The sequence below is a fragment of the Oxyura jamaicensis genome, chromosome 1, assembly GCF_011077185.1.
Source record: "Oxyura jamaicensis isolate SHBP4307 breed ruddy duck chromosome 1, BPBGC_Ojam_1.0, whole genome shotgun sequence".
Lineage (NCBI taxonomy): Eukaryota > Metazoa > Chordata > Aves > Anseriformes > Anatidae > Oxyura > Oxyura jamaicensis.
In genome coordinates this window covers 178,899,255-178,910,790 of record NC_048893.1, presented here as the reverse complement: position 1 = coordinate 178,910,790, position 11,536 = coordinate 178,899,255, and positions in this window count along the sequence as shown.

The following is an 11,536-nucleotide window of genomic DNA, read 5'->3' as shown; positions in this document are numbered from 1 at the left end:
AAATAAAATAAAATAAAATAAAATAAAATAAAATAAAATAAAATAAAATAAAATAAAATAAAATAAAAAGGAGGGGAAAGAAAAGAAGGTGGTGACAACCTTAGATGACTGGAAAGAAAGGCTTGGAGATTTTAGTGGAACATACACTCAGGGGGAGAGGGAGAGGCAGCCATACAAAAGCTATTGCAAATAGTAATAATATTTTTTTTAAAAGGCAATAACTGCAAGAATGCCATAGGCTTTCAGAACATATTAGCAAGAACTAATGAGAAATTATGACACATGAGAAATCGTTGTTCTGCTCCACCTAAACATCACTTTACATCAGCTTTGGACTTCATGCTTGATAGTGGTGTTAAGAAAAAAATAAATAAATGAAGGGAAACTAGAGGCCAGGTCACCTTTCAGAAATGTTTCAATGTATTTGGCTTGTTCTGTGTAAGAAAATATACCTTTAAACTATAATTACATATAATTACATAGTTTATAGTTGTATAGAAAATAGTTGTAAAAAGATAGCTAGCATATTCACTAGATAGAGGAGTAAAGTAATCAACTTTGGATTTTAGCAAGGAAAATCTAAGCTTAATCATAAGTAGGATGTTTCAGACTATAAAAAAGAGTTAAACAGTGGAAGATTTCACTTCAAGAAGTTGTGGAATCTTTATCTTTGACACTCATGAGCCTTTTCCTGGGAGGAGTTTTTTTTCCTATTTTAGGATTCTCTAAGTGGCCATAATGAGACATTTTTCTCCAAAGCTTACTGTACCCCTTTTTTTATACGACATTTTGGGAAACTGAGTTTTCATGCTTTTAAAAGACACATGCAACCAATCTGTTTGCACTCTCAGATGCCATTTGAACAGCGTGACTCAAATTTGGAAGCATATGTAAGAGAGCAAGTAAAGTTTCTGTCCCGGTCTTTATGAATAAAAATGGTGAATTCAGTCCTTCAGATAGAGTCACATGAAAGCACTAATGCACATAAATGCAGGTTGTGCCCATTGTGTTCTAGGACAATAGGACTTTAAATGAGGATTTATATGCCTGAACATAGGCATATTTATTCCTTAGGGTTTAATATTAAGGAATAATATTTATTCCTTAGGGTTTCGTGGAGGTCCACACAGGACCAGTAGAGGTAGTCCCAGTCTGACAGCAGATCCGCACCCACCCAGAAGAGCAACTGGGATATCCCACCAACCAGGTGTTCCACTGAGCATTAGTTTTTCACTTCCATATTTTTTTTTTTTTTTCCAGCTAACATTTTGATAAAATGTGCATATTTTTCTTTGACCTCTATTTGTAACAGATATTGATACCAAACTGTTTTAAAAGCAAATCATAGACTAATTACCCAAACTTTGATAAATACATATGCAAATATTAACCACATGATTCTTCTGCTTCTCTCTCCATCAGACAAAAAAAAAAATCCATTAGTAATGCATTTTAATGCAAGGGACATGCTTTTAGAAATGTATGGCTTTTACAGTATACTAATGATCTGTTTCCTACTGTCTGCAGAATAACAACAGTTCAGCTTGGTGGTGGGATGTGTTGAAGGTATGTAAAACCTGAGACACAGAATATAAAATTCAGTCATTTGCAGAAGGACACTAGAACAAGAAGGGGAAGGAAGATATTCAGGCTTGAAATATCAGTTTTGTTCCTACCTTGTAAATGCTTCTTATGTGTGCTTTTTCTGATATTCAGTTTTCTTGTGAAGTGGCAATCCTTTTTTTTTTTTTTTTTTTTTTTTTTTTTTTTTTTTATCAGAGCATTATTACTGTGCACTCAGTATCTAGGAAGAAATCATAAAAGTCTGTAAAGCCATTAAACCCCCTCTAAATAGTAATAACGGTAACAAGAGATTTGTCCACAGTGGATGCTGCACTGATTCTGCATTTTAGATAACAGTAATTTTTTTTTTTTTTTCAGATGTTTTCATGAATGTAAAACACTGGGAGAAGATTATTTCTGTGTATAAAACATTTCTGATATCCAGTCTTGCTATGCATACTGAGACACTCTACTAGTTAAGCTTAGTGATTATATGTATGTGTGTGTGTATATATATATATGCATTTGTTTATTTTTTATAGCAGATCTTATTAGTGAGCTTAGGAAAGTTAGAGGGTATAAAGAAGTTATCAAAGAATGTTTAGAGATTGAAGTTACTTTCATTTCACAACTGGAAATTATTTCTTTTCTAAGTCTTTTATGCTTTTATATAGCTAGGCAGAAATAAACCAAAAGAGAATTCACTCATATTTTTATTATTATCATTTTAGAGTACTTTGGTAGTTTTAAAAATATTTTTGTGTGGTTTTGTGTGTGACAGAAGAATACCAAATGGTCTTGTTGGATTTTAAATTGCTTAATGCAGTATTTAGCTATATTTTTGTATATATTCTCCAAGAAGTGTTAAACCCAGAAATAAATTTCCTTAATATTGATTATGAGTAACAGAAAAGCAAGATAATTTGTTGCATAGATTTTCAGAACACTGCTTAATGAGTAATCCTAGGAGAGAGAACTTCTATTTTTCCTGCATTAAATGGATACCATTATTTTCCCCTGTTACTCTAGTGTTTTTTTTCCCATAATTATTAGCTCAAGAGAAGTGACAGAAGCTAGTCAGGGGGAAGGGAAGAACAAGCATTCAGAAAGTATGGGAGTATTAATATTCTCAGCCATGATGTGTATACTAGGTTTCTATTTTCCGTAGTATGATTTACCATAAATGAAAGACCGATAGATGGTGCTATAGAGACAATTTGCAATCACTGCACAGATGTGCAAGGTGCACATCATTTTACTCGTAATCTGCTTAAGGTACGAAATAGGCTCATACAAAGAATTAATTCTACCCTTCTCTCTCTCTCTCTCTCTCTCTCTCTCTCTCTCTCTTTTTTTTTTTTTTTTTTTTTTAAACACCCTTTTCTTTATAGAGTTTCGTGCTCAATTCTAAGCCAAAGAACAGAAATCATGTATGATCTTGTTGAGAAACATGTATCATGTGTATGTATGTATCTAGGTATTTTCATTTTTATTGAAGCTTGGCAGTATTTTATTTCAGTTTGGTAATTTTTTCTGGCACTGTACTCACTGTAACATGATCATAGATCTTAGTTTGGTGTGCTTTGGTGAAAGTCTGTGGTATAGGATGTCATCTCTGTGTTTTGAATAGGTGTGTCTTAGCGCACAGAGCTTTGTGCACAGAGCTCTTGTCACCTAATCACCAACTGTGGGAGCAAGGGATGGTAGCTTTTCTGTGTCTCTTTGCTGCTTCTGGTCACTGCTGCTCTTGCTGCGGGAAGGCTGACTGATGTAAACAAGAAGAGTTTATATTCCATCAATGCTATGGTGGGATTGCTACTGGGGATCAAGAAAATAGAGATATATGACAGTCAAACTGTCATCTCCATTAGATCCTGAAGCCTCTGTATCTCAGGATAGTTTGGTACTCTTAGATGTTCAGATCCTGCTTTCATAGGTGCCTAGTTTCTATGCAGTTCCTAGGACCTCTGGTGAGATCCACCTAACCAGATGCTAAACACCTACAGAACAGATGTCTGCATGAGACACTTCCTTTCATATGTAGACAAAATGTTTCAGCAATATATTTGCATAGATTAGATGAATCTTGCCATAGGACTGCCTGTTTTTCTTCAATGACTACAAAAATAGAATACCGCTTTTAGCCATCATAGAAACATCTGCAATTAATCTCATCCTTGTAGACCAAAGAAACACAACTAAACATTGTCCTTTGGAAAAGGACATGTAGGAAAAGTTGCAACTTGGAAAGAGGAATTTACAAAAATGATATGCATAGTGTTTAGAGTAAGCTGGAGTTGCATTACCTCAGATGAAATCTTTAGGTCAAGACTCATTTTGTTTGATAAATTTCTTTTTTCTTTTTTTTTTTTTTCTTTTTTTTTTTTATAAGACTCATTTTGTTTGAATCCTTCTTTTTCTAGACATAGTGTGGTCTATAAGTGTGTGAGGGATTGGTCCCTTCTGCATCATCCATAAAACTATACTATAACTGGGAGTCAGTATTTGTAAGGACTTCATCAGACAGCAGTGGTTTGTGTCTCCTGGTCCTGTAACCTAAACATGATCTGATGATGAAGGTATACTATATCTTCCAGTAAGAAAATTTAGATGTGTCAGGTGATGGGATAAGTAATTAAGAGAGATACCATAAGTGAGCAACTGAATTTAATGGCACCATTTTTCAGCTCAAGATATCTATGAGGCAACAGGATATGATATTCCTATATTTTGGACCTGTACTGTCTTGTTCTACTCTCAGTGGAGTACTCTTAATGGAGTTACTGGATTGCCTTTCTCAGAGTCTGTAAAGACTCTGTAATCACTGTTACTCAGACATCAGAAATAGAACTGAGAAAAATGGTGAAATGATTATTTCATCTCTTTGACATTAATTACTTGTTCAAAATCTGCTCTTTAATGTTTTTCTACAATAACTCCAGTTCATTCAAGGTCAGTAATCAGTATCTAGATTTTGTAAATACTCTGTGGTATTATCTCAAATTCACTAAATTTCTGAAAATTCCTGAGTACAAATATGTTAACTAGAATTATTAAGGAGATAAGAACACAAAAGAAGATGTAGTTAAATACATTTTTAATATCAGAATGAGAGATAATGAGGATGTGCTTATAGTAATCTTCCAACTTTACTCATAATGCTTCTCTAGGGGAGCAAAATATTTGAAGCAGCTGTTTGGGTAATTTGGATTAGAGTTGAAAGTCTATTTGGAAGGCAGCTATTTGTAAGTAATACACGTTGCTGTAGAAGAATGGTAATAAATATGCGTACTCACTGAACAAAGGATATTTATTGCAATAGATTAGTCTGTGCTTATGTAAACTAGCACAACACTTTTATTAATAATGACTTGTAACAGATAATCCCTGACTTTTATCCAGCAGGAATTAATGGAAAAAGAACTTGGAGACATGGTTTTATAAAACAACAACAAAAACAGAATATGACTATCCAAAAGCTTTATCATAACTGCCTTCTTGACTATTGGATACATCATATCCATTGTCAGAAATAATATAATGCTGTCACTTTCATTGAGATTTTATAGTCTGCACTACTATCCAAATTCCTTGCTTAAATACATAAAATATCATTTCATGGGTTTCTAGAAGACTTTTTTTTTTTTTTTTTTTTTTTTTTTCCTCCTAGATAATTTTGTGGGTGGAAATACTTCTGTGTAATTGTGTATCATTTATGCAACTGATTGCCATTATTTTCAAGAATTTTAGGTTTATTATGCATGTTGAAATTTATGGATAGTTTTCCAAACTTAAAAAATTACTTGAACTATGGAAAAAAAATCAAGAAAAAATCAGAGATCTTGTGACTATTAGTTAATCTTTCTTTGTAGTGACTTCTGTAAAAATTTTAAGTCTACAGAGACCTTTCCCTTTGCTAAAATATTTGTATTTGTTATCAGTTAGTTTTAATTTATGAACTGTTTCATCTGTCACTCTAGAAAAAACTTCCTATGCACTAGCTGCTTTCATATCTCACACATGAATAAGGAACATTTTTCCTGCTTTGTCTCCTAAACAACAGTTTCCAAAACATTCAATGCAAGCCATATAAAATGCTGACTATGAAAATGATTAAAAAGTAAATCTGACATTTATGTCTTGTTTCTATCTAGAAAAAAAACAAAACAAAACAAAACAACAACAAAAAAACTTGCTGAGGTCTGACGATTCATAGAATTCATATATTTAATTTAGAGGCAATAAAACTTTTAAAAGTAACCTTCTGCACGTTTAATCTTAACAGGTTAATGAAAAGACATCATGGAATTAGAGAATGTTTTGGGACGTTAAAGATCATCTCCCTGCCATGGGCAGGGATTCTTTCCCCTAGATGAGTTTGCCCAAAGCTCCATCCAACCTGGCCTTGAACACTTCCAGGGATGTGGCATTCACAAATATGGCAATATGTTCAAGATAGGGCTAGTGATAAGGGAGAGATCAGAACACAGGCATATGGAATCCCAGTCCAAAATTACAACAGTAATTATATGCGGAATTTTTCCAGCTTTGTTTTACAGATAATCCAGTTTGCTACATTTCTAAATGGGGAAAGACGATCAAGAGCATCAAGCTCTGACATATCCATTATTTGCCATCCATCTTTCTTCTGTCAGCTGACCATATTTAATCCTGATTACAGTTAATGAAAGAGTTAATGTAACATCAAAAATTGTTCTCAGCTTTGAAGCCTTGTTTCTATATATTTTTTTATTATTATTATTATCTATGACAATGTATTACTAGAAACTTACTCCACAAACAGTGTTTTCCCAAGAGAAGAAACAACAACCTTATTTAGAAAAGTTTTTTACAGAAAAGAGATATGGAAAAAAGGACTAACATGACTAACATTCATTTTTGAAATGGCTTTATTTAATATAAACAGTTTGAGATATTTACTTACTAGCCAAGCTTAAAGGGTCAAGCAAACACATATTTCATTAGTATTTTCTTGCTAGTAATAAATTTTCAAACTGAATGCAGTTTAATTCCCTGAGTTCATCCTAAAAATGCTTCTTAGCATAGCTGGCATGGTACTTGAGATATGTGTAATTCTTCTAATGATGACAGTGCTTCATTGACTCTTCAGAGCTTGAATTGAAACTTGAGGATCCCCAAAATTAGGTTATAGTCAAACTTCCTTTGGTAAAATGATTCATGCAGAGTAAAAATAAAGGCCTAACTCCATTTCCTTTCAGTAAACATGTTTTTTAAAGCATGTATGGTTAGATTATTCTTGGACTTTGGAGAAATCCTACAGGAGAGAATTGGGGTAGAAACCCTCTTCATGGAGTTCAGCCTTACATTTCACAGTTTTGTTCTGCCAGTCTCAGCCATGTGAGAAGAAAGCGCCAGTGCCAGATACAGATAACACTGGTTTTAATTTGTGCTATTAGACAGAAAACAGACCACCTATCATGGTGAAAAAGTGCTCTTTATGGATGACATTGCTCACTTTGTCACTGTGTTACAGCCACAGGAGAAGGCTGCTGAAGCCAGGAGAAGAGCAGCAGCCCCGAGAGGCACGGTGATGATGGAGAAACAGAGAAATGCATTCAGATTTGTTTCAGCTTCAACAGACAAGTTCTTCAAAATAAAAAAGCAGCTGGAAAATTATGCTGCTAGAGGAAAGAACAAAAGTGAGGATGCTCAGCCTTAGGCTCTGCATTAGAATCTCTCTATGTCCTGGAGCACATCAGACTTGGTGACTGCAGAGTCTCACTGGAGAGGAACCTCCTGGAGCTTCCAGAAGGAGCAGAAATTCTGTGTCAGGGTACCTAATGCATCCTAAAACAGAACTGCCCACCCCTGAAACATTCCTGACAGGAGCTTGTGCAGCACTGTTTTTCAGATGGAAATACCCCAGTCCTGCTTCCTAAATCACTCTAGTGCTTGACTACCAGTATTGAAAGAGAGCTTTCCTGAAGCGTAGACTAATTCCTCATTTTGTAATGTTAACTACTTCATTCAGGTCCTGTAGAAAGACTTTATCCAATTCATTTTGGCAGCTCTCACATGCATGCTTAAAAACTCTTTTATTTATTTCTTCTTGATTTTATTTTCTCTAAATGGCCAATGCAAGTATTTTGGGCCATGTATTTATATTACTGACCATTTCTATACAAATAAATATTCATCTCTCTTATCCGAACAAGTTATGCACTTCTATATTAATGTAAAAACATTGATTTATATCTTCTCTATTTTTTATTTTTTATTTTTTTTTAATCTGCTTTTCTTACATCGATCTGCAAGCATCTGAGAAATTCAGAATTTTCTTTTATCTTCTTTCAGAGTGACATTTCTCATTCAGAGTGACTCTGCATCTTCTCGAAGACATGGCTAGTAGTAGTAGCTCTACTGTCTTGTAATCCTGCAAAGACTTTGGCAGTGATTGTTCAAGCATGAGACAGTGAGAGTCAAAAGGCTGGATGGATTTGAACAACTTTTCATAACATTTTGGTGTCCTGTAAAACAGCACATACCCACAGAAGTCGTGCTAACTCAGTGGTGTGAGCTTTTCTGTCCATAATCAGCAGATTTACTGACTGCAGTTGCCCATCCAAACTACATTCACTTATTAAAAATAGCAGAATAAATCCCCCCACCCCCCTTTTTTTTTCTTGCATGTTTCAACCAAGTTTCCCTCTTTCCCTCTTTTCCTCACCTCTAATTCTAAAACAAACAAACAGCATACAAACAAACAAACAAAACGTGAACTGTGGAGAATGCACGCTGCACTGTAGTTGATTCTTTAGCACAAGAAGAGAGAGAAAACTATCTTAGAAGCCCAAAAGGTTTTATTAATAACCCTTCTAGGGACACTAAATCACACACATATGCTTAAACTTCTCTGGCTATTTCATTCTGTGTTCAAACATTATATAGAAATCTCTTTTAAGGAAGCAAATGCTTTTTTTTTTTTTTTTCCCATTGGTATTGTCTCACACAATTTAATGGGCTTGTACTAAAAGATCAAAAGCTGTTTAGATGTGGAAATTTTTCACCAGGAGCATAAACAATAATTCTGAAACTCAAACTCAGTTGACCTTCATAGGTGTACTCCAATAATACTATTTAATTTTGGTACTTTGTTTGACATATTGCTTTGAAGAATTACTTTCAGATATATTTTCAGAAATGTTTTTCACAGCTACTAAAGCTCATGGGAAGGTTTGGAAGAAGTCTGCTTAATCCAGAATTGCCTTGCATGGTAAGTTAACCCTATGCTGTGAGTCCCCTTTAGAAAAATATATATATATATATATATATATATATTATATATATATATTATATATATATATTATATATAATATTTCTAAGCAACAAATGGTCTCAGTCACCATCTGCTTCACCTTGCCAGCTTAAGTGAAGAGATAAATATCCTGTAATAGCAGGACATGATCCAGACTCTGAAACATTGGCAATTTTCTTTCTATCCTCTGTAAAAGCATGTCACTAATGAAAAATAAATCTATCTTGGAAAATAACAGAGGAGCTGAAGGAAAAAATATATGATTTTCCTTCCTGTGATTAATGCCTCTTCATGTAATAAAGAGACAGTATTTCAGTTCTAGTATTTTGTCAGATGTATTGGTGTCCCACCTGTAATATTCTACTTAATGCAGTAAATGGATATGCTTGTTGGTTTTTACCTCTTTTTTCTTCATTAATCTTCATTAGACAGTCTCTAACCCATGATCTAGGAGGACACAGGACATTAATGAGTGTGCTTCACAGACTGGTACCCAATCTGTATGAAAATGTGGGTGACAACCAATAATTTATAACTGTCTTGTTCAGCAATTAGCCCTATATTTAAAATGTAGTTTTTGTAAGGAGTGTGTGATTGTTATCATATTATGTCATTAATGATGCACAGAGAGCATCTATATTTTTTTAAACACAGGTCATCGCCACAGAAGTTCTGCATTTAGTGGCAAACCTAAAACACAGTATGATATTTTATTTCTTTGAGTTCTGTTTTAGTTCTGATTTGGTTGGTTGGTTTTGTGCATTTTTTTTTCCATTTTAAAGCATAGAAAATAATTGGAGTGCTGTACTACAATACTATTTATATGCCAAGAAACAGAAGTGGAATTTGAATGTTCAGAGTTGTGACCTAGGTGGGTCAAGCACACATGCAAGCACAAACCTTGTTGGGATAATGTTGGAAAGGAGGGGAGGGAGCTGGAGCTGGTCTCCACACCCATCCTACCATAGTAGGTTTTGCTGTGAGCAGAACACTCAAAAAAGAAACTCCATCTTAAAACAATGCTAATGCTATATGGACAATCTGTGAACAAAGGCCAGGAGTGCAATAAAGAGAGAAGTGTTTTGACAGTGCAGAAATACCCAGAGTATCACAGATAACAGCTACCATGTGTTTCCTCTTAACTGTTTTTAAAATAGTCACTTACAGAGTGGCACAATGAATATAACTATGATGGAAAATATACTTTTTTTAAAAAAATAAAAAATCATGGAGTGAGCTTGAACCCAGGACCTTACCTGTCCACACAGTTCAGTTTTTAGCTCATTCTCTGGCTATATTTTGGACCATCTAATTAGCTGTAGCAGAAATGACAGAACAGTCCACTGAGTAATTTACCAAAGTTCACTTTGCATGTTTAATTTTGTCATCTATTTGCATGGAGGTGCCTGTTGTAAGGAGACTATGTTGATCTATGACATCAATCCGTGATGAATAAATGTACTTACCATGCATGAATGAACATAGTTTGGCTATAATAATAATGTTTCTAAGCTCTGCTGTATTTGGTGGTAATTATTTTCTCAAATGCATTTGCGCTGTTCTTTTTTGGACTTGGTTATTTGCTGAGATTCCTTGTAGCACCGTATATTTAAGGTTTTTGTTATGCTCATTTATTGCAATTCAGAGCAAGGATATTGGTTGTTTATTTCTTCAGAGATGACTTTTTTATTTCTGTAGGGATAATACTGTTGCTCACTTAGCAAATATGCTCATAAATAAAGTCATGCAAATGCCTCATTATCCTAAGAAGGAATGTTATAACACTTCAGAGAGCCAACAGTTCACATTATCTATTTCATGTTGAAGTCACCAATATCTTTAGCAAGATACTTGCATAGATTTATTTTTACATAAGTAGCTTTTGTTCTCATGAAAATAATTGCAAACATTTTAAAACACATTTTTATGTATGATTTACCGTGCTTTTATATCCCACTTTGTGTGGCTTAATGATCAAATTTTATACATTTACAACATTTGATTTATGTTTTAAGTTTTAACATTAAAGTATTTCAGAGCTGGACTTCAGAAGTTAATACATTAAGTTGGTTATTGCATGTATTAGTACAAAATTCTGTTAAATTATCAATACATCATAAAACTACCAAGCTTATTTTAACTTTTTTTTAAGATAGGAAGCTATTTATTTTTCTCATTCTTTTCTATTGCTATGTACCTTCTTTTCACTATTTCTTTTTTCTTTCTTTCTACTGTAGGCACTTCTGGTTTGAGAAGCAATAAGCACACAGGAATACAAACACACAGATACAAAATGGGAACCACTGTATTGCTTTATTTAAATAGACACTAACACTAACTAAATAGACATCTCCATTTAAAATAAGAGATTTTTGATCTCTCAGTTAAAAAATATAGTTTATTTTATTTATTTTACTTAATTATTATTATTTTTTAACAGAATGACTGTATATGTTTTTGTGAAGGATCCATGCAAATGTCAGAATGGACTGAAAAATATAATTGCTTAGAACTACAGAATTATGGTGTATAAAAACTACCGAGCTTTATATATATATATATATATATATATATATATATATAAAGAAAACCAGCAGAACGTAACTGGTGTCAAGTGGTGATGGGGTGTCATTTTTTCATCACAGTTACACTGCTGTCATCTCTACCTTTCCTGAA